Here is a 21,238-nt window from a genome sequence, read left to right as displayed (position 1 = left end):
TCTGAAGTTTATATGGACGGGCGGGGACGGAGGGGATTCCTCACGGGGACGGGTGGGGACGGAGGGGATTCCTCGCGGGGACGGGTGGGGATGGAGGGATTCCTCACGGGGACGGGTGGGGACGGGTGGGATTCCTCACGGGGACGGGTGGGACTTTGGCGGGGACGGGTGGGGACGGGTGGGATTTCTGTCCCCGCGCAACTCTCTAGCATAGACAGGGGGTGGGTAAGCAGAGTGGGCAGACTTGATGGGCTGTAGCCCTTTTCTGCTGTCATCTTCTATGTTTCTATATGTTTACTTATGACTGACCTCTGGTTTCTAATGTATGGGAGTTTTGCATTGAGCGAATCTGTTTCCAGTTTTCGTTGTTTCCCAGCACTGACAAAATAATACTTTCACATATTGCTATGATTGGTTATTAATGGATGGGAATCTAGAGACCATGAACTGGTTGCCCAAAGATACTAGTTACCGTCTGGTGCTTGGTAAGAAATTTATTCATACTTCGGTATAGCTGAGTCTTTCTGTCTGGTTCTTTTTATTTTTTCCTCCTGTTGGTGCATAGGCAATCTGGCATTATGGAAACTTTGAAAGAGGTTTATTTGATTGATTAACTTGGCAAAAATATGTTGCAGAGTTTGACCAAAGCTATTTTTCCTATGATATGAAAAAAATGGAAACTCACTGGAATAAGGGGAATATTCTATAAACAGTGCTTAAACTTAAGCGCTGGTAGGCATCCTACTGGCACCTAAGCTAATTAATGGCAAAAAACATTAAAGTTAAAGCACCTACTAGCGTCAGAATCACACCTATGTAGGCACTTTTTGGCGCTTAACACCAGTATGGGCGAGGCTAACACCAAAAGTGGCATTAAGCACCGTTAAGCGCCTTTGTAGGCATGATTCACAACAAAGATAGGGGCTGGAAATGTAGGCCTGGAAAACGCTGGCCTACATTTCTGACACCTATCTTTCCCAGAGGTGCAATTCTCTATCTGGTGCTATCGCGTGACTACCATGCGATCGACGGACACTTTTTAGGCGGCCACCGATCTCGGTGCCGTATAGAGAATCCAGGCCTAACTGTATAACCCTCGATGGAGACTTTGTTGTTTAACTTGCTTTTTGACCAAACTTTTCAAACCATCCTCGTATAAGCAGTTTCACTGAACTAATGCACCATTTTTGGACTAGCACAAGTGGCTCAGTTTTCATCTAAGTGCACAACATTTTTTGGGCGGGAATGAAGGTACGTTTAATCACAAAGAAGGGAAGAGAGCAGTGATGAAGTGAAAACCTCTAAGCTCACAATTTGTGTGAGAGATTTCGATTAGAGGTTCATTTTGAGTCCTTCTTCATACTTTTTTTCAGTTCTTAGGGAGCAATGGCAAGCAGTCAGCACTTATAATTATTTTAAAAAAATTATTTTTAAGTATTAATGTTAAACTCTGCTGAGTTATTGGCATAATTAAATAAAAATTTATGTTTACAGACAAAGTATATGACAATCTTTTTCAAATATTTATAGCTTTCTGAATAGCCAGCAATGACTACCAGCCAAAAGATAAGTGCATTAGAATTATGTTGTTTATGTAACGTTAAGTATTTAATTTTTGAAAAGAAGCACCTACAAGAAAGCAGTGGTATGGCACGCAAGTGAAGAATTTACTCAGTACTTAATGGTCCAGCATGAACATCAATATTAATTTATTACTGTATTCCTTTATAAAATAAGCATAAAAAAGACTCACTAAATCAGTGATATTGTACTTCAGCATAAAATTTTAGCTCTAGTTCTTATTCATTTGCAAAACACACTTTTTATTATTTTATTTTATTCAGACAACAATCTTACCACCCCCCCCTCCCATTATTACTAAGCCATGACCCAGAGCGCTAAATGCTCTGACGCTCAGAGAATACCTATGAGCGTCAGAGCATTTAGCGCCCCGAGCCAAGGTAGAAACATCTAGTGCAACTTAGTAAAAGAGGGCCTTAATTCTAGTTTTTATTCAGTCCTCTTACAAAAACTTTAGCTCCTATTCAGTTCTTATTCAAGTCACAAATTCATGACAAATAATTTCAGTTAATGCAAAAAAGACACTATAATAATATGTAGTTCTTATTAAGTTCTTCAGTTCATGCATATACAGTATGGGGCTGATTCTACAAAAGGCATCCTACCGCCATCTCACCTGTCAATTGGGATGCATGTTTTTAAAAAAAAAATCCGTCTTGTGAAGGATGCCTATAATAGAGGCATCCGACTCATGCCTACGGTAGCATCTAGGCAAGCCTACTGACACCCAAGGCCGGTGTGGGCATGGTTTCAACAGGAAATGGCCTTGGGCATCTTTAAGCATCGCTATGCGTCTTCGTAGGTACGAGACAGATGCCTTAAATATAGGTCTGTAAAATGCTGGCCTACATTTAAGGCATCTGTAAGAAAAAAAAAAAAAAAAGATGTTTTTCTCTAAAGGACGCCAATGAGTGTCAGACAAAAATTATCGTTCTAATTCCTATTCTCACTAACAAAATGTCCCTGCACTAAACATATTTTCTGGAGCTCTATTATAAAATCTTTAGAAGTATTTTAAACCACTCTGTAAGCCCGGAGTAGACTTTTGAATGTTTGGCAGGGAGTTATTTTTGTTATGAGTGCTCACGAACTGGGTTTGTACGGAGGGATGGGAGGAGGTTGGTGGGGTTTATAATGTGCAAATATATCAGAAAACTGTTTTATTCTGTCATTTCTGTATGCATGCACTTTGATATTTAATAAATATATTTCAACATAAACCACTCTGTACCAAAACAGTTGTGCAAAAAACTGCAATAATATTCTGGAACATTCTACAATAGCCCACGGCATGCATTTGGTACTCAACAAAAACTCATGTAAAATTCCCTCAAAAAAAAAGCCAAACACCTTCTAAAGCAGAAGCACAAGGAGCACATCAGAACTTCTGCCCAATCCTTGAATCTGACCAGGCAAAAAAAAAAAAAATAAAAGAATTGATAACATATGGTCTTCTAATTTAGTCGGTTGTTTTCTTTCTTCCGCAATTTACCCAGCACTCCACAAGTAACATGACCTACAGCAACTGTTTAAGTTAAATTCAATTTTATTTAAACATTCCCTCCCATAGAAATTCCAATAAAATGTATATCGTCATAATTAGAAACAGAGATAAAATCTAAATTAACTTTATTTCAACCCAGAAAGAATCCCCACAAAAAAAGCTTCCACATACCCCAGTCTGGACAAGAGTCAATTTTTCTCCTTCACCAAAGAGCTTCCAGGCTGGCCTCTAGTTTTTGTCTCTAGATGCTCCGTACATGAAACGTATCCAACGATTTCTGCTGCAAAGTGATGCAGGTATAGTATACAGAGGTCACTGAAAAAAGTTAAAGAGATCCACTGTAAGAAGGATATCACATGGGTGAGTTTGAAATAGGGCATTATTAATGATATTATCCATTATTTTGCATATCTTTATCGAGCATAATAAAATCATACCAGACATATGAGTTGTGGCATAAACTGTCCTTATCAGAAATCAGAGAAATCAAGTTATCTCAACAGTTACTTTATATACTAAATCATAGTATATGTCTTTGATTGACAACAGTCCTTCAGATTGACCATACGCATCTGACTCTATTGTACTAGGAAGCAACCTTAAAACTGCAGCCATCTTATTTTAATCAGATACTGCCTTCGGGGAAGTGAGTTTTCTGCACCCAAAGCTAGGGTTACCATATTTTGTGTTGAAAAATCCCAGATGCATGGCCCTGCCCTGTTCCGGCCCCAGCCCTGCCCCATTCTGCCTCCAGCCCTGCCCCATTTTGACTCCAGCCCCACCCCCAGAAAGCTTAATCTTTTAATTCCTGACCTCTGGGCCGCATCCAAGGGCCTATGAGCATGTGTGGACGCATGTGACATCATCTACGTTTGCTCAGAGGCCCTCCAGATGTGACCAGAGCTTCCAAAACCCAGACAAACTGTTGGATTTTGGAAAGTCCATCCAGGCACTTAGACAGTCTTCTAAAAAGAGGACATCTGTTAACCCTACCCAGAGTCACATGGCTGAAGATGCTGGGAAGACAACAAGAACTATTTTGGTTGCCCATTTCTCTACCCACTGCAATACCACAGATTCTTTCAGAATCACTGATTTTATTTTTCTTGGCTACTACTACCATGGATCCATGGTGTTTGTCTTATTTTTTCTTCGATGTTATATTACTATTGTTCCTTCCACCTCAGCTTGGAGGCTATTCCATGCATTTCCCTCCTTCTGTGAAGAAACATTCACACTGACTCCTACAGCTACCTATTTCTTAAATTCACATCCAGAATCCATGTTCTATAACGTACCTTCTATCTAAAAATATTAAGATGCTCATATTTGGAGTAGTCAAATATTTCCATTTTAAATTGATTAGGGGTGCTAAACACAACAAAAATTGCTTCTCCCTGGATACAGTCAAGAAGTTTGCTCAATTTTGGGGGTGCTCAAGCACCCCCAGAGCTAACTCCTATGCATATTTTTCCTCTTAGAGCAGTGGCTCCCAAAATCTGTCTTGGGGAAACGGGCAATACAAAGGTAATACATGAACTTGGCAAATCTTCAGCTTTGCATCCCCCTTCCTTCTAAATTATCTCTCTGGACCCTAGGACTACCATGAAATTGTGTTAATTAAACTCAACTGAGTCAATATTCAAAGGGATTTGAATGTATTTCAAAAAGGCAATTTATTCCACAACTGGGGACAATAGCTGAAAATGCTCTGGTCCGTCAACATTCTTTACACATAATAGTCCTTGAGGACATTATTAGCAAACACAATGAGTCATGCCAGATGCTTTATATATAGTACTTTAAATGCGAACACCAAACTCAAAATGAGCTAATTGTATCACTGGGAGCCAGTGAAGCCTAAAAAGCAGAGGTCAACATTCTCCTGATTTCCATCCCAGCTGCTGTCATAACCTACATCTTCCAATAATTTGATTGGGGAAGCCTACATATAGCAAACAGCAATCCACTACACCAATCACTTTGGTAAATGTGCACAAAGCTGACTGGTAGAAAAGTTTCAATTAATTAATGAGGTGAAATTCATTTGCTGAGTCATAACTGTTATATGCAATTGAAAAGATCCAAACTCTATTCTAAGATCACCACCACCAAATTTCTAACACTCTCCATACAGTTATGCTCAATATACTTAATTTTTTTAACACCCTTTTTTGAGGGTCAGATTTTTCCACAGATATTAGGCAGTACAATGGGTGCAACAATAGCCCCTTCTTTAACTAATTTGAGCGGGTGTGGATAGAATCATCACCATCCCACGATTGTACATTGATCTGAAGAAGATTAATTGAAGGTGTCTTCATGTTCAATATACAAACATATGTAAAAAATGATGCCAGATAAAGACCATATGGCATATCAAGTCTGTCCATCCATAGCATCTACTAACCCTTCTTCTCCCTTAGAAATCTTATGTGCTTATACCATGCTTTCCTGAATTCAGATAAAATCTTTCTCTCCACCTATATGGGGAGATTGATTCATACATCTACCACCCTTTCCGTAAGGAAATATTTCCTTAGATTACTCCTGAGTTTATCCCCTTTTCACCTTCATCTTATGCCCCCTCATTCAAGAGCTTCCTGTCAATTGAGACTCACCTCATGTGCATTTATGCCATGTAGATATTTAAACATCTCTATCATATCTCCCCTCTCCCACCTTTCCTCCCAAGTATATAGATTGAAAGAGATTTGCTTCCTCAGAGGCATTTAAATGGCTCTCTTGTACTTCCCCTCCCAGGGCTTTCTTTCAAAGTATACACATTGAGATCGTTGAGATCTTTAAGTCTATCCCACATGACCACTATCTCCAGAATGCTACACAGTATTCTAAGGGGGAAGTTATCAACATGAGCTATCGACAAGGTGTGTTATTTTACTGTTAAACTAGGTTATTAATAACTAGATCTTCTTGCATAAAATAGAACCTGTGCTAAAATAGTATGTTGTAGTAAAATAACCCATTTTAACAGTAGCCCATGCTAATATCTTCCCTTCTAAATGAAGTCTCACCAGCCACTTATACAGATGCACTATATTCTCCTTTTTCTGGCTGACCATTCCTCTTCCTATGCATCTCAGGTTCCTTCTGGCTTTTGCCATTGCCTTTTCTATCTGCTTGGACACCCTAAGATCATCGCATGTGATCAGCTCAAAGTCCTGCTCTTCTTTTGTGCACAGAAGCCCTTCATCGCCTTAACTGTTTTGTTCTCTCAGGTTTCTGCAGCCCAAATACACCACTCTGCATTTTTTAGTATTAAATCCTAGCTGTCAAATCCTGGGCCATTCTTCGAGCTTCACTTGATCCCAACTTGTGCTCTCCACACCATCAGGGCTGGAGAACTTAAGAACATAAGAATTGCCACTGTTGGGTCAGACCAGTGGTCCATCATGCCCAGCAGTCTGTTCATGCGGCAGCTCTCTGGTCAAAGACCAGCGCTCTAACTGAGACTAGCCCACCCTGCGTATGTTCAGGTTCAGCAGGAACTTGTCTAACTTTGTCTTGAATCCCTGGAGAGTGTTTTCCCCTATGACAGATTCTGGAAGAGCGTTCCAGTTTTCTACCACTCTGGGTGAAGAAGAACTTCCTTACATTTGTACAGAATCTATCCCCTTTCAATTTTAGAGAGTGCCCTCTCGCTCTCCCTACCTTGGAGAGGGTGAACAACCTGTCCTTATCTACTAAGTCTATTCCCTTCAGGTGGTGGAGGAAAAGACTGTATCTTGAGTAAACCTCTTCATTAAAGTGGTTAATAAATCCCAAGAATGAATGTATAAAATATGTTGCTATCATCTGCAAAGAGGCAAGCTTTACCGGACAGCCTTTCTGCAAGAATTGGACCAAGAACCAATCCTTGTGGCACATCATTGGTAACATCCCTTTCCTTAGGTCGAACTCCATTTATCACCTCCCTTTGTCACCTTCCACTCCACTAATTTCTAACCCAATCAGCCACTTTAAGGTCTATAATCAAGGGCACTTAGTTAACTTATATCTCCTATGTGGCACTGTGTCAAAAGGCTTTGTTAAATCTATGAATATCACATATAGTGCTTCCTTTTGATCCAACTGTTTAATTTCTTTCACTGGGTAATCAATCAGATTTGGCTGACAAGACAGACCTCTCAAAATATGATTTTTTTTTATAGATAGATGAGTACTTGTAATGATGACATACAGTTTACTGAGATTGCATTTTTGGATCTGAAGATTATTAAAAGAAATAACTCACAGCAGTTTATAGAGAACCTTGAGCTAAAAATATTTTGCCACATTTCACTAGTTGTCATCCATCTGCTTTAAAAGAGCCTGTGTTTTTCTCAGTTTTTATGTAATTGCCACATCTGTTCTATAGAGGAATCTAAGCATCAATCAAAAATTCTATATGCTAAATTGCTGAGGCAGGGTTAACTAGAGAATATCATGAAAAAAAAGCCTATGAAGTGCTCTTTATAATAATTGTGACCAACTTGTGTCTCAAAATTATTTCTTTTAGAACTGTTGACATCATCCACATACACTGAAACACGTTACTAAGGGCTCCTTTTACTAAGGTGCGCTAGCGTTTTTATCGTGCGCTGCATTACCGCAAACGGTAACCACACTACGCGCCAGCTTAGTAAAAGGAGCCCTAAATTTTGCTGGAGAGAATCTAGAGATTGCTTACACAAGATTGTTTAATAGAAAAGTAATGTTATATTTATCTGAATGACTTCATTAAGGACTGTATAAGATATTATTTTGTAAAGATTAGTGTTAACTTGACTTTTTCAGTGTGGTCATCTATAATAATAATCCTCTAAGCGCACATGTGCACTTAGGAGGATGTGGGGTCCTGACATGTGCTGTGTCCGTCCGTGGTGGCGGCTTGAGGCGCATGCGCCATAGCACAGCCGGCAAATCCCCCTTCCCGCCCTCACTCACCACCAAAACCTTCCCACAGCCCCCTTCCCAGCCGGCTCATTTAAATTCATAGACAAGCGCTACACCGTGCTACCGCTGGCCTCGCTGCCTTCTGTCCACTGCGGCCCGCACTCTCTGACTACTTCCTGTTTCCGCTAGGGTTGGCCGCAGTGGATAGAAGACGCCGAAGACAGCGGTAGTGCGGCGTAGCGCTTTTCTGTGAATTTAAACGCGGCGGCTGGGAAGGAGGCTGCGGGAAATGCTGCTGTTGCACAGGAAAGGCCAGGAAATGCTGCTGCTGCACAGGGAAGTGTGTGTGGGGGGGGGAAATGCTGCTTCTGCACAGGGAAGGGTGGGAAATGCTGCTTCTGCACAGGGAAGAGTGTGTGGGGGGGGAAATGCTGCTTCTGCACAGGGAAGGGTGGGAAATGCTGCTTCTGCACAGGGAAGGGTGGGAAATGCTGCTGCTGCACAGGGAAGTGTGTGTGAGGGGGGAAATGCTGCTTCTGCACAGGGAAGGCCGGGAAATGCTGCTGCTGCACAGGGAAGGGTGGGAAATGCTGCTGCTGCACAGGGAAGTGTGGGGGGGGGGGAAATGCTGCTTCTGCACAGGGAAGGCCGGGAAATGCTGCTGCTGCACAGGGAAGGGTGGGAAATGCTGCTGCTGCACAGGGAAGTGTGTGTGTGTGGGGGGGAAATGCTGCTGGGGCACATGAGAAGGGTGGGAAATGCTGCTGCTGCACAGGGAAGGGTGGGAAATGCTGCTGCTGCACAGGGAAGTGTGTGTGTGGGGGGGGAGAAATGCTGCTTCTGCACAGGGAAGGGTGGGAGGGAAATGCTGCTGCTGCTGCATAGGGAAGTGGAGAGCGAAAGGGGGCCTGGAAGCAATCTTGGTTTGCTTTGGGGGAGGGGAGACAGAAGGGGGCCATGGAGAGACAGAAAGACAGGCAGGCAGGCAACGCATTAGAACGAAAGACAGACACACAGAAAGATAGCGGGCAGGGAGAGACACAGAAAGAAAGACAGACAGACATATATTCTAGCACCCGTTAATGTAACGGGCTTAAACACTAGTTGTCTCATATTTTCTGTGAGTTTATCTGTTAAATAATTTTAGTCCTGTGGATGGATATACATGACATTTTACATTTATATATCTATCTGGGTCTATATAATAATGAAGCAATTTTAGAAAAAAAGCACTAACATTTACACATGCATAAAGCACATAAATATTAGAATGTACACAGTGTCCAGAAAAACCAGGACCCCCAACATTTTTCCAAATAACCTAAAAACAAATGTTCTATTATTACTAAATTATTACTATTATTGACAGATGTAAAAACTGGATGACCTCTGTTTTCAAAATGGCATCATTCAAGAAGTGGTTGCTGTTTCACGGTACATATCGCAAAAAACATGAATTTGTGTCACTGAAGATTCCTCTCCATGATATTTTGAGATAAGTTCAATTGAATTTTTGACTGACGACCTTGTATCTAACACAAAAAAATATTTAGAATGTTATACTATTTTAAAAAACTCAAAAATGCAAAAAATAAAAAAGCACAAAAGATGGATTAATGAAGATTCAATGGTGATACAGTTTTGGGCAGCTCACCTCTGATGGTCCACAATAGTTAAAAAAATTGGTTATAGAGGTACTTAGGGCTCCTTTTATCAAGCCGCACTAGCGGGGTTAACATGCACGATGTTTCATTACGCGTTAACCCCCACACTGGCCTAAAAACTACCACCTGCTCAAGGGAGGCAAAAGCGGCTAGCACAGCCGGAGGTTTAATGTGCGCTATTACGCACATTAATCTGCTAGCGCGGCTTGATAAAAGGAGCCCTTAATTATGTGTTATTGATCAGTCTGGCAGTTGAAAGTCGCTAGATGTCAGTCTTTGAAACCTAAACGTGATACAACTGAACATCACCCTATGTCAGGGGTGTCCAATGTCGGTCCTCAAGGGCCGCAGTCCAGTCGGGTTTTCAGGATTTCCCCAGTGAATATGCATGAGATCTATTAGCATACAATGAAAGCAGTGCATGCAAATAGACCTCATGTATATTCATTGGGGAAATCCTGAAAATCCGACTGGACTGCGGCCCTCGAGGACCGACATTGGACACCCCTGCCCTATGTAAAGACATTCAGTCAATGAAGAATTGCAGATTAATACCTGTGTTCACATTTGTTACTCTTTGAACAACATTTGTCACTCTTTGAACATCATTCACATCGGGTCTCCTGAGGCAGAGATCGAAACGGGGCCGCGTTGGAACCCCCAAACCAACATACAGAGGGGGACCCCCAAACCAACATACAGAGCTAAGTAACCTGTGGTGGCAGTTTTCATCTTAACAAAGTGAAGATATTAATCTTACAAAGTAGATAGACTTTAAAATTTTGTTTTGTGCTTTTTTTACAACATTTTTGAGTTTTTGAATGTGCCCTATGGACTTGTTAAGCTGCTATGACTGGAAGGTGAACTCTTCTCTCAGGGAGGTTTAAAAGCCTTCCCTTCAAAGTTTCATATCTCTGAGCTTTTTTACAAGCCACATAGGGTCACATTTCATTGATTCGTTTTCTATTGAAGCCAGTTTGTTTCATTATATCCAATATCTTTTCTGGTTTCATCTTGTTTGATACATTCACCCTGAGCCCATTGTCTGGAAAGAAGCCTGGAAGTGGGCATGGTTAGCGACAATGCAGGACTTCAGCACCACTATGAGCTGCGGGCCGCAGTTCTGACAGGATCCTAGGCACCAGAAATGTAGGCCTGGCCCACATTTCCAACGCCTAGAGTCCCATCAAGCCATGATTCTGGAAGCAGCGCCTGTCGGTGCTCAACACATAGCAGACGCCAGTTTTGCAGGTGCTTGCTATGGCAGGCGCTACCTACAGAATCAGTCCCATAGTGAAGAAGATAAAGTTGCAATTAAATTTTTTTGAGACAAAACATTTGCTGAGTGAGTTTCCTAACAAAGGTTGGACTAATATATTTCAAAGGTCATACTAAATGTTTAAACAATCGCCTCAGCGCCATCTTTTCTTTCTTTTCAGACAGTTCAGTTGGACGAGCTGAATAGTGCCTCTGCCCCCCCCACTCCCCCGATGAAGGAGGTGTTTCCTCCGAATCGGAGCTCTGTTGAGCAAATATTTCAAGGCACGCTCGAATCGGCCAAGCTAAGTACAATGGAATTACTAACTTTTGGACATTAGCAATTTTTTTGCTTTTTTCTGTCTTGAATTTTGAATTGAACACTTTGAATACATTGATTAGACGCTATTTGAGTTTATGGAGATACATTGCTTGATTCTGCACTTATTTTGATTTTGCACTCAAACGCTGAAGGGTCCTGGAATGTTTTACAACTTATTACTCGTTTGGGTAAATGAGAACCAACAACTTGCCTAAACAGGGGTTCCTGAGCAGAGTTGTTAAGACCTGAATATTTCCAGATTAGCACTTAGGAGAAAATGTGGCATCTATGTGCATATGTGCACACATGTGCATGTGTACATGGTGTCCAGAAAGAATCCCTTACATATATTCCAAATGATTTGTGATTGTTTATGTATAGAAAAAAATCTTTCAGAATAAGAGACTAAGGAGATCAAGTACAAGACTAAGATCAAGATCAAGACTAAGTACAATTGCTCAAAATAATATAATAACCAATCTTAAATGTGTATAGAGCAGGGGTGGCCAACAAGGGCTGCAATCCAGTCGGGTTTTCAGGATTTTCCCAATGAATATGCATGAGATCAATTTGCATACAATGGAGGCAGTACATGCAAATAGATCTCATGCATATTCATTGTGGCCCTCGTTCTATACATTGCACTCAAAAATGGTGTCAGAAAAGATCAGTGCTAAGCATGATTCAATAAAGAGCACGTGCTCTTATAGAATCGAGCTTAGCACCAATTTTCATACCTACAACACTTCTCTGTCTTGGTCCAATCTATCATATTATCCAGGCTAGACTACTGTAATGCTATCTATCTTGGCATAACAAAGACCTGCCTTCAAAGACTCGAACTAATACAAAATACCGCTGTGAAATTAATTTTTGGAAAAAGTAAATTTGACCATGTGTCTCCTTTGTTTTTAAACCTTCACTGGCTTCCGGTCCATCTCAGGATTCACTTTAAATGTGCTTGTATTACTTTAAAATTTTTATATGGTATCTTCATCCCTCTTGTCCCTTTATTATGGAATGCTTATAGATTTGCCTATGCAAGAGGAACCCAACATTTCAAACTCTCCCTTCCTTCAGTGAAAGGAATCAGAGGAGTCAAGAATTTCAGTCAATCCTTGGTTTTCAAATTTTCTCAACTATGAACGAACTTCCTCTTATTTTAAGGGGGGTCCTGGTCCTTTTAAACTTTTTTGTAAATCTTTAAAAACTACTTTATTTGCCAAACACTTTGGAAATCAGTCATATTAATATTTTCTGTTACTTTTTTTCAGTACTTTTTTAGTTACTGTTAACCAAGTCGAGCTCCTTTCTGGTTGAAGACCCGATATACAAAGCTAAGTTTTAGTTTAGTTTAGCTCCAGACTTAAGCCTTCTGACAATTGGGCATGCTGGTCTAGTATTCTACAACCATGTGTATCTTTTGGGAATACCCCTGACACACCAATAACCACGCCCCCTTTTTGATATACATGCTAAGCCAGATGCATGCACAATAAACTTCACTAACTGGTTGTTAGCACCAATTATTGATGGGTTTGAGCTTGTTATTCAATTAATTTGCAAGTGCATCTTGGGAGTGCACCCAAATATGGATATGAAAATCTGAATGCCAAATATAGAATCCAGGGGTCAGTATCTATTAATGAAGTTTATGTTGGGTAAACAGCTAGAGATTTTCATTCCTAGAGTATAAATATAGAAATTGCCTCAGAAAATGGCAAATGAAGGGTCCTTTAATCTCTTCTTATTTGAAAATAGTACTCTTTTGAGCTGCTCAGACAATAGGCCATCAATTATGTTAAACCATCAATATGAGGGGACCTGTGTGGATCAATTGTTCCACCTGGAGCAAAGACAGATTTTTTAATTCAAATTATTGCAGCATTAACATCTGGATACAGTATTTATGAATGAATCTCTTATCTGACTGGATGCTTCATCCATCTATTGCCACTAATGATGAGTTGAGATTCAATGGTATTTGATATGATGAATTCTGATTTGCTGCTTTTTATTGATTCTATCATCACTGTTATATATCTTTACTAGTGTTTTAGCCCGTTACATTAACGGGTGCTAGTAAAGCCTCCTTCCCTTACATGTTCCCTTCCATAATTTGTCCCACTCCCACCCTCCAAAGCCAGCTTGCCTGCCTGCCTGCCATCCCCCTGTACACCTGTACAGTAGAACTCTCCCCCACCACCAGCAGCACCTCTTCCCTGCTCCCCCTATCCAGCAGCACCTCTTCCCTGCTCCCCTGGTCCCTCTTCCCTGCTCCCCCGGTCCAGCAGCACCTCTTCCCTGCTGCCCCTCACTGCCTTCCATAGTTTGTCCCTCCCGCACCCTCCAAAGCCAACCTGCTTGCTAGCCATCCCCCTGTGCAGTAGAACCCTCTCCCCCCCTCCCCCACCACTATCTCCGCCATGTATCCTACTGCATTGACCCTCCAACCGCGAGACAGAGTGCCAGATGGGCTAGTGCTGGGACGGATCTAGTTTTACCAGTACGTAATTTGCATTAATATAGTTGGTGCTGGGGTCACTTCCTATATATTGAAGCCTCACCCTGTAATGATCGTCTGAAAGGAGAGGTGATTGAGAAAGGTGCGAATGGAGGGGCTGTGAAGAGGAGGAAGAGACGCGGCGTGTACTCACAGGGCAGGACATTGGTGTATCTGTTCTTGGTCCTTTTCATTGGCTGCTCCGCTGCTGACCTTGATTGGGTTGTCCACACCCCCTCCCACCGCGAGACAACCGTTAAACCTCCGGCTCCAGCAGCAGCCACATCACATTAAAGACGCTGCTTCGTGGCCTTCCTGTGCTCTGATTTCTTCTTCCGGGCAATGACTTCTTTTTTTTGAAAAGTGTGGTCAGTAATTTAAATAGATGGCTAGCAAGCAGTGTCATGCAGTCAGCAGTAGAGAGGTCCTTCCCATTTCTTGTCACCCAACTTTGCAGTTAGAAACGGGAAGGAAGAATGCTTGGTATTAGCAAAGGCTGGGATTTTACATGCTCTTCTACTTCAAAAGGGGAATATCTTACAGGGAATTTGTTTTTATTTATTTGACAATAGTAGCGCAATTGATTTATAAATAGATTAATAATAATTCTATGGGCCGGATTCACTAACCTGCCTGATCGGGCCCGACGAATTCACAAAAAAACAAATATGCAGATGGGGGTGATTGGAGAAACGCCCCAATTGCTGGTGCGCGATCAACGCATATGCACAGACTATCTATAGATGGTCTGCACATGCCCGTCTGAGCTGGGGCTGTTTTATTTTGGGGGGGAGGTTCTTTTCTGCATGCGCCTTCCTGCTCTCCTCTTCCAAGCCCTGTTCTTGCTGCCCAGACTCTCCTGCTCTCTGCCGCCTTCCCTGCAGTATGAGTCCGTGGTGTGCAGCCCCACTTTAAACCCATGGTCTCACACTGCAGGGAAGGCGGCAGAGAGTAGGAGCTCGGGGCAGAGAGCAGGGAAGAGGTGCCACACGTTTCATTTTTGGGGCAGAGAGTAGGGCTGCAAGATCAGGGTGAGCAGGCAGAAGACACAGGGCAAAGCAGAGCTGGAGAGTCGGAAAGACGTTTTCGACTGGTCCCCAGCAGTCGCTTTTCAGGATGAGCGGAAAGCCCAGTCGAATCACAAAATTTGTCTAGTGAATCGCGTCCCTACCTACTTTGCATGCAGTTCCCCTCATTTGCATGCACGGATTGTAATCGAATTGCTACACAGGTTAGTGAATAGTGCAGGAGGTTTGCTTAGCGAATCTAGCCCTATAACTTGGCACCACAATGGAATACAATGAGTGCCATTTTAATACTATCATTTAGGTGCACCCAAGGCATTATAGAATACTAGTGTAAACCCACTTTGGTGCACCAAAAGCTAGGTGCAATCACTTACACCAGGTCACTGGTGTAAGTGAACACCATACAACATGCACAACTGAGTTACATTCACGTACACTGGGTCCTTGTCACTGGAGAGTTTGAAATCTAACTTTTGTACCTGACGCAATGGAGGGTTAAGTGGCTTTCCCAAGACCATGAGAAGTGACAATGGGATTTGAATCAGGCACCCCTGAATGTCAAACCCAATACTCTAACTACTCTCAGACCTTGATTTGCAAGCGTAATTCGTTCCAGAAGCATGCTTGCAATCCAAAGCACTCGTATATCAAAGTAAATTTCCCCATAGGAAATAATGGAAACTCAGACGATTCGTTCCACAACCCAAAAACTTTAATGCAAAATACTATTCGTACTCGTATTGCAAGACCTCGCTCGTTTAGAACAATCACTACACTCCTGCAGCATCAAAGGAGAGAAGAACCATTGGCTCAATTGTGATGCATGCATACTATATGTACTTGTATTGCATGACCTTGCTTGTATAGCAAGTTAAAATTTAATTAAATGTTTTGCTTGTCTTGCAAAACACTCACAAACCAAGTTACTTGCAATCCAAGGTTTTACTGTACTAGGCTACTCCTCCAGTTGGAATACACCTGTGCAGTAAGGACAAGAATAGCCAGGCAGGCAGAAAGAGGACCTAGTCTGTTACTGCTGTCACCCTCAAGGATGCAATGTTCTATATTCATCCAGACTGTCTCGCAGCTGTTAACCACTGCTCTTCATGAACTCAGGCACGGCTTACCCTGATCCTTCAGGCCAGGAAAAGGAGTGAGGCCAGGATTTTCAAAAACCCACATTAAAAAGCGAAGGTCTGCTAATGCGGCCATTTTGATAGCGAATCTAAAAAAGTGAGACATTCTCAAAAAATTGCGCATGCAAATGAGGTCAGCAGACAGCAGCAAAGATTCGCTAAATATGCATGTGCCCATCGCTTGTGATAGCAATGGACACATGCGCAGAAAAAAACACGTCAACAAATTACCCCCCCCCCACACACACACAACAACAGCACCCCCTGAAGCGGAAGAGATGCCCACACTTTCCCACTGCCCTAAAATCTCTGCCGCAACGTGATCCGACCCCCTCCCCATGCAGCAGGAGAGATGCCCACACTCTCCCACTGCCCTAAAATCCCCGCCGTGACCCAGCCCAACCCTCTCCCCCTGCAGTGAGAGAGATGCCCACACTCTCCCGCTGCCCCAAAATCCCCAGTGTGATGCGACCCGACCCCCCTCCCCCTGCAGCAGGAGAGATGCCCATTCTCCCCTGCTGGCAAGTGACCCCCCTCCCCCGTCTCCAAACTAAACTAAACTAAACCTTAGGTTTATATACCGCATCCTCTCCATAATCGCAGAGCTCGGCACGGTTTACAAGAGTTGGAAGAGAGAGGAACGCCAATGAAGGTTAAAGGATATAGTGAGAGGAGTATGTGGAGGGCATAGGATGTCAAAGATGGAGTGAATATTACATTTTTGAAAACAGCCAGGTTCTGTCTCTGAGGGAGTTAGCGTCCCTCCGGGTCATCTATTTTAAGTAAGGGGGAGGGGCGGTGGATATGGGGTTGCGGGGTCACTTGCCAGCAGGGGAGAGTAGGCATCTCTCCTGCTGCGCGGGGTGGGTTGCATCGCAGTGCGGATTTTAGAGCAGCAGGAGAGTTTAGGCATCTCTCCCACTGCAGGGGGAGAGGGTTGCGGCGGGGATTTTAGGGCAGGAGGAGATTGTGGGCATATCTCCTGCTGCAGGGGAGGGGGGTTTCACCACCACTGCTGTAGGGAAGAGGTGTTGTGATGCAGCAGAGAGAATGGGCATCTCTCCCACTGCATCACAACACAGGGGCTTTCTAGCAATCTCTCACAGTGATCGGCACCCCTGGACTAGTCACATATTTTTGTCGTCAAAAGACGACGATGCTTTTTGAAAATGGCTCAGAATTTTTTAAGAATCTGCCGAAGGGATCATGTCAATGTTGAAGAGCCCAATTGCATGTCAGTGCCAGAGACTGCTAGAAACCTCGCTAAAGACAGAGATAATCCCTTTTGATTATCCACCGCTAAACTGCGTACAGGCTAAACCGCCGGAAAACAGTTTAGCGACGACGTTAAAGTTTTGAGAATCTGGGCCTGAGTGCTTGTGTGATCTAACAGCCCTTCTGTACAAACAACACACTAACTACATTACAATGGATGGGATTGTATATGCATTATCTCAGGAAGTCATTTGCTAGAATGAGCGTTTAAAAGCAGACACCACCACTTATTTCACACATTATTACCTTATATTACAATTCAAATATGCTTACAACTGGCACACAAAAAGTCTCTTCTGTAAAGTGATCTAAAACATAATAGGCTTAATCAGAGATAAATTAAATTAGCCAGCCATGCATGCCACAGTGTATTAGCACTGCACTGTGTTTAAATACATTTCCTGCTATCAGCTGAGTGAGCAAGACCTGGATGCAAAAAAATAAAGGCCAGTAAATAAAATTTACAATAGGGAGGTAAACAGTTGACATTTCCCATTTTTGTTCTTTACAATGAATGCAGGCACCATTCAGTTCTCATTCTAGACAATTAGGCAAAAGCTCGGCAGAGAGAACTAAGGAACACCTAGGAAGCGGATATGAAGTGAACTTTTTCAGAGGCAATTTTCAACTCAAGTCATAGTTCAAGTTTCGAGTACACAGAAATAGCCTATTTTAGTCCGGTAGGCTATTAACATAGAAACATGATGGCAGATAAAGGCCAAATAGCCCATCTAGTCTGCCCATCTGCAGTAAACAGATGAGGTTCAATGTGGATAAGTGTAAAGTGATGCATGTCGGTAACAAAAATCTCATGCACGAATGCAGGATGTCCGGGGCGGTACTTGGAGAGACTTCCCAAGAAAGAGACTTGGGAGTTCTGATCGACAAGTTGATGAAGCCGTCTACGCAATGTGCGGCGGCAGCAAAAAGGGCAAACAGAATGCTAGGAATGATAAAGAAGGGGATCACGAACAGATCAGACAAGGTTATCATGCCGCTGTACCGGGCCATGGTGCGCCCTCACCTGGAGTACTGCGTACAGCACTTGTCGCCGTACATGAAGAAGGACACGGTACTACTCAAAAGGTCCAGAGAAGAGCGACTAAGATGGTTAAGGGGTTGGAGGAGCTGCCGTACAGCGAAAGATTAGAGAAACTGGGCCTCTTCTCCCTCGAACAGAGGAGATTGAGAGGGGACATGATCGAAACATTCAAGGTACTGAAGGGGATAGACTTAGTAGATAAGGACAGGTTGTTCACCCTCTCCAAGGTAGGGAGAATGAGAGGGCACTCTCTAAAGTTGAATGGGGATAGATTCCGTACAAACGTAAGGAAGTTCTTCTTCACCCAGAGAGTGGTAGAAAGCTGGAACGCTCTTCTGGAGGCTGTTATAGGGGAAAACATAGGGATTCAAGACAAACTTAGACAAGTTCCTGGTGAACAAGAATATGCGCTGTTAGGTCTAGTCTCGGTTAGGGTGCTGGTCTTTGACCAGAGGGCCACCGCGTGAGCGGACTGCTGGACATGATGGACCACTGGTCTGACCCAGCAGCGGCAATTCTTATGTTCTTATAGAAACATGATAGCAGATAAAGACCAAATGGCCCATCTAGTCTGTCCATCCGCAGTAACCATTCTCTCTTTCTCTCTCCGAGAGATCCCACGTGCCTATCCCAGGCCCTTATAGAAACATAGAAACATGATGGCAGATAAAGGATAAATGGCCCATCCAGTCTGCCCATCTGCAGTAACCATTCTCTCTTTCTCTCTCTGAGAGATCCCACGTACCTATCCCAGGCCCTTTTGAATTCAGACACAGTCTCTGTCTCCACCACCTCTTCTTGGAGACTGTTTCCACTCTTTCTGTGAAGGCCATTCTATAACAGTGTGCCTATATTTATGTGCCAAGAGGGGAATGTTGTATAGGCTGGCCAATGTTAGGTGGCAGGTTGATCCGTGCTAAGCTAGAATTCTATCAATTTATGTAATTTATTTATTTATTTTTATAGCCGGTCCTCCCCAGGAGCCCAGAACGGATTAAGGATACATACACAAAAGTTTTCAGGATCAATAACATACAAGCCATAGGATCAATAACGAGATACTGAAAATTGAGACGGTTTTCGATAACACATGCTGTGGGGAAACTAAGAAACTAATGAATCTATTTATTTATTTTTAAAAATTTCTATACCACTTAAAACTAAACGGTCTACATAACTTACATACATAAACTTATAAAAACATAATTAGACAAACAAACAAATAATCCTCAGAGAACATATCTACAAAGTAACACCAAAGGCTTATACAAAAGGTCATGAATGATTCATCAACAACACTCAAAAAATTATGGACTAGAAAAAGGCGTCTACAAATAATTGTGTCTTAAGTAATTTTCTAAAACTAACCTTTTCACGGCATTTTCATATTTGGCCCACAAGGGAGTTCCATATTTTAACTCCTGCATAACAGAAGGTCATCTTACCAGTCTCCACATGCTTCAGTTAGCATTTGTTTACAGTGGAGGTAAATTCTCAGAATGTAATGATCTCTCAAAATGGACCGTTCCGTCATGCTGCTGAGAAGCGTGGAAGTAACTTATTTAACATGGATCCCCTGAAGTAGCCTGTTTTCAAGCGAAACAGAAAGTCTTTTCTGTCGGGACGAAGAATGATTTCACCTTCAGATGAGTGATAGATTTTCTTAGAGATTTTGATACTCGGGTTTTACAGCTACGCTACTTAACCATTTTGAATTGCTTACAGCTGAGCTGATTGCCATAGTATAGTGAGTTTGGGACTTAATCACTTGTTTATAAGACATTTTTGGACGTTGTCATTTAAATCACTAAAGATTTTGAAACTTTTGATACTTACCTTTTGAAATCTTTCTGAGATTATACTTCAATGTATGAAAGTAATTTATACCTGTACGGAGTTTTTTATAAACCCGTGATGATGTGGGGGGCTTAGGGCACTTGTGTAGTCCCGGCAGCCCACAATTGAGGTTTATTTTTTCTCCGTTTTTTTATGATTTTGTCAACTGTTCTTTTTGTCATTGTTGTGTGAATGAATCCTTGCTGCTATTATTATTTACAATACGTTTACAACCACATTTCTTTCTTTATTGAATACGATTGTACCTCTATTATATTTAGTTGATTTAACTCCTAATGACTGCCCATTAAGTGCTTGTTAATACTAATCATTGATTATTATCACCAATTAAGTCAATTACTTTGGGTGCGGATCTTGAGCGCCTAACTGGGAGACCTATACAGAATTCCCCAGCTAAAGGACACCTATTCTATAAAGGAAATAGGCATTAGAGAATGACACGGGGAGCGATCCCCGCAGGGAGCCGCGGCGTGGCTGCGGTTTGGCTGCGGGTTATGGAGACTCCAAAGCCAAATCGCCGCAGACACGGGAACAAAAGTTTTCACCGCCCGCAAAAACGGTGAAAAGATTTGTCCCCGCAGGCCAATGTACCCCCTTCTAGGAACCGCTATTTACCTGTGTTTCACCGTGTTCGTGACCGGGTGTTTGATGTCTCCGCCATGTTGTCTGTCTCCTCCAACTCTCGATCCAACTTGCACGTTGCCGCATTGACTCCGCCCCCCAATATACTGGCTCCTCATTTGTCAGATCAAAGTAGGGGACCAATCGCTACTGCCGCACATGATATTTAATGGCTTGTAGTGCAGCAGTAGCGATTGTGATTTCGGAGCCGAGCAGAGGATTTGGATTTCGCAGCTTCTTGAAAACATGAAAACTTCGTCGGTTACAAGCTGAGGTAAGGAAAGGAATGTTTGTGTAAAAAAAAAAAACCAGCTCCGTGCTGAGGTCTGGCTGAGCTACTCTTTCCAATAGCATACACATTCTCATGCTGAAATTTTCATTTGCTCTGATGCAGGTGAGATTATTTGCTTTTAGGGTCTCTTTTACTAAGCCACATTAGAGGTTTCTAGTAGGACCAGCTCCGTGCTGAAGTCTGGCTGGGCTACTCTTGCAGCACTGAGCTGGTTCTTTTTTTTTAATCAGAGTGCAAAGCGAATAAGATTATTTTATTTC

General features: G+C 42.5%; 1 protein-coding gene across 9 annotated transcripts in view; it reads right to left on the bottom strand.

Annotated features, from left to right (window-relative positions):
- Positions 1-21,238, bottom strand: part of ENOX1 (ecto-NOX disulfide-thiol exchanger 1) — a 628,466-nt gene that overhangs the window by 337,512 nt on the left and 269,716 nt on the right. For all 9 annotated transcript variants that reach the window (XR_004539889.1, XM_033948806.1, XM_033948804.1 and 6 more), the window contains one exon: positions 3,257-3,400. The gene's annotated coding sequence lies outside the window, so the exon portion shown is untranslated. The remainder of the gene's footprint in view (positions 1-3,256; positions 3,401-21,238) is intronic.

This window comes from Geotrypetes seraphini, chromosome 6 (assembly GCF_902459505.1).
Source record: "Geotrypetes seraphini chromosome 6, aGeoSer1.1, whole genome shotgun sequence".
NCBI classification, from domain to species: Eukaryota; Metazoa; Chordata; class Amphibia; order Gymnophiona; family Dermophiidae; genus Geotrypetes; species Geotrypetes seraphini.
This window is presented reverse-complemented; position numbering and strand designations above follow the sequence as displayed.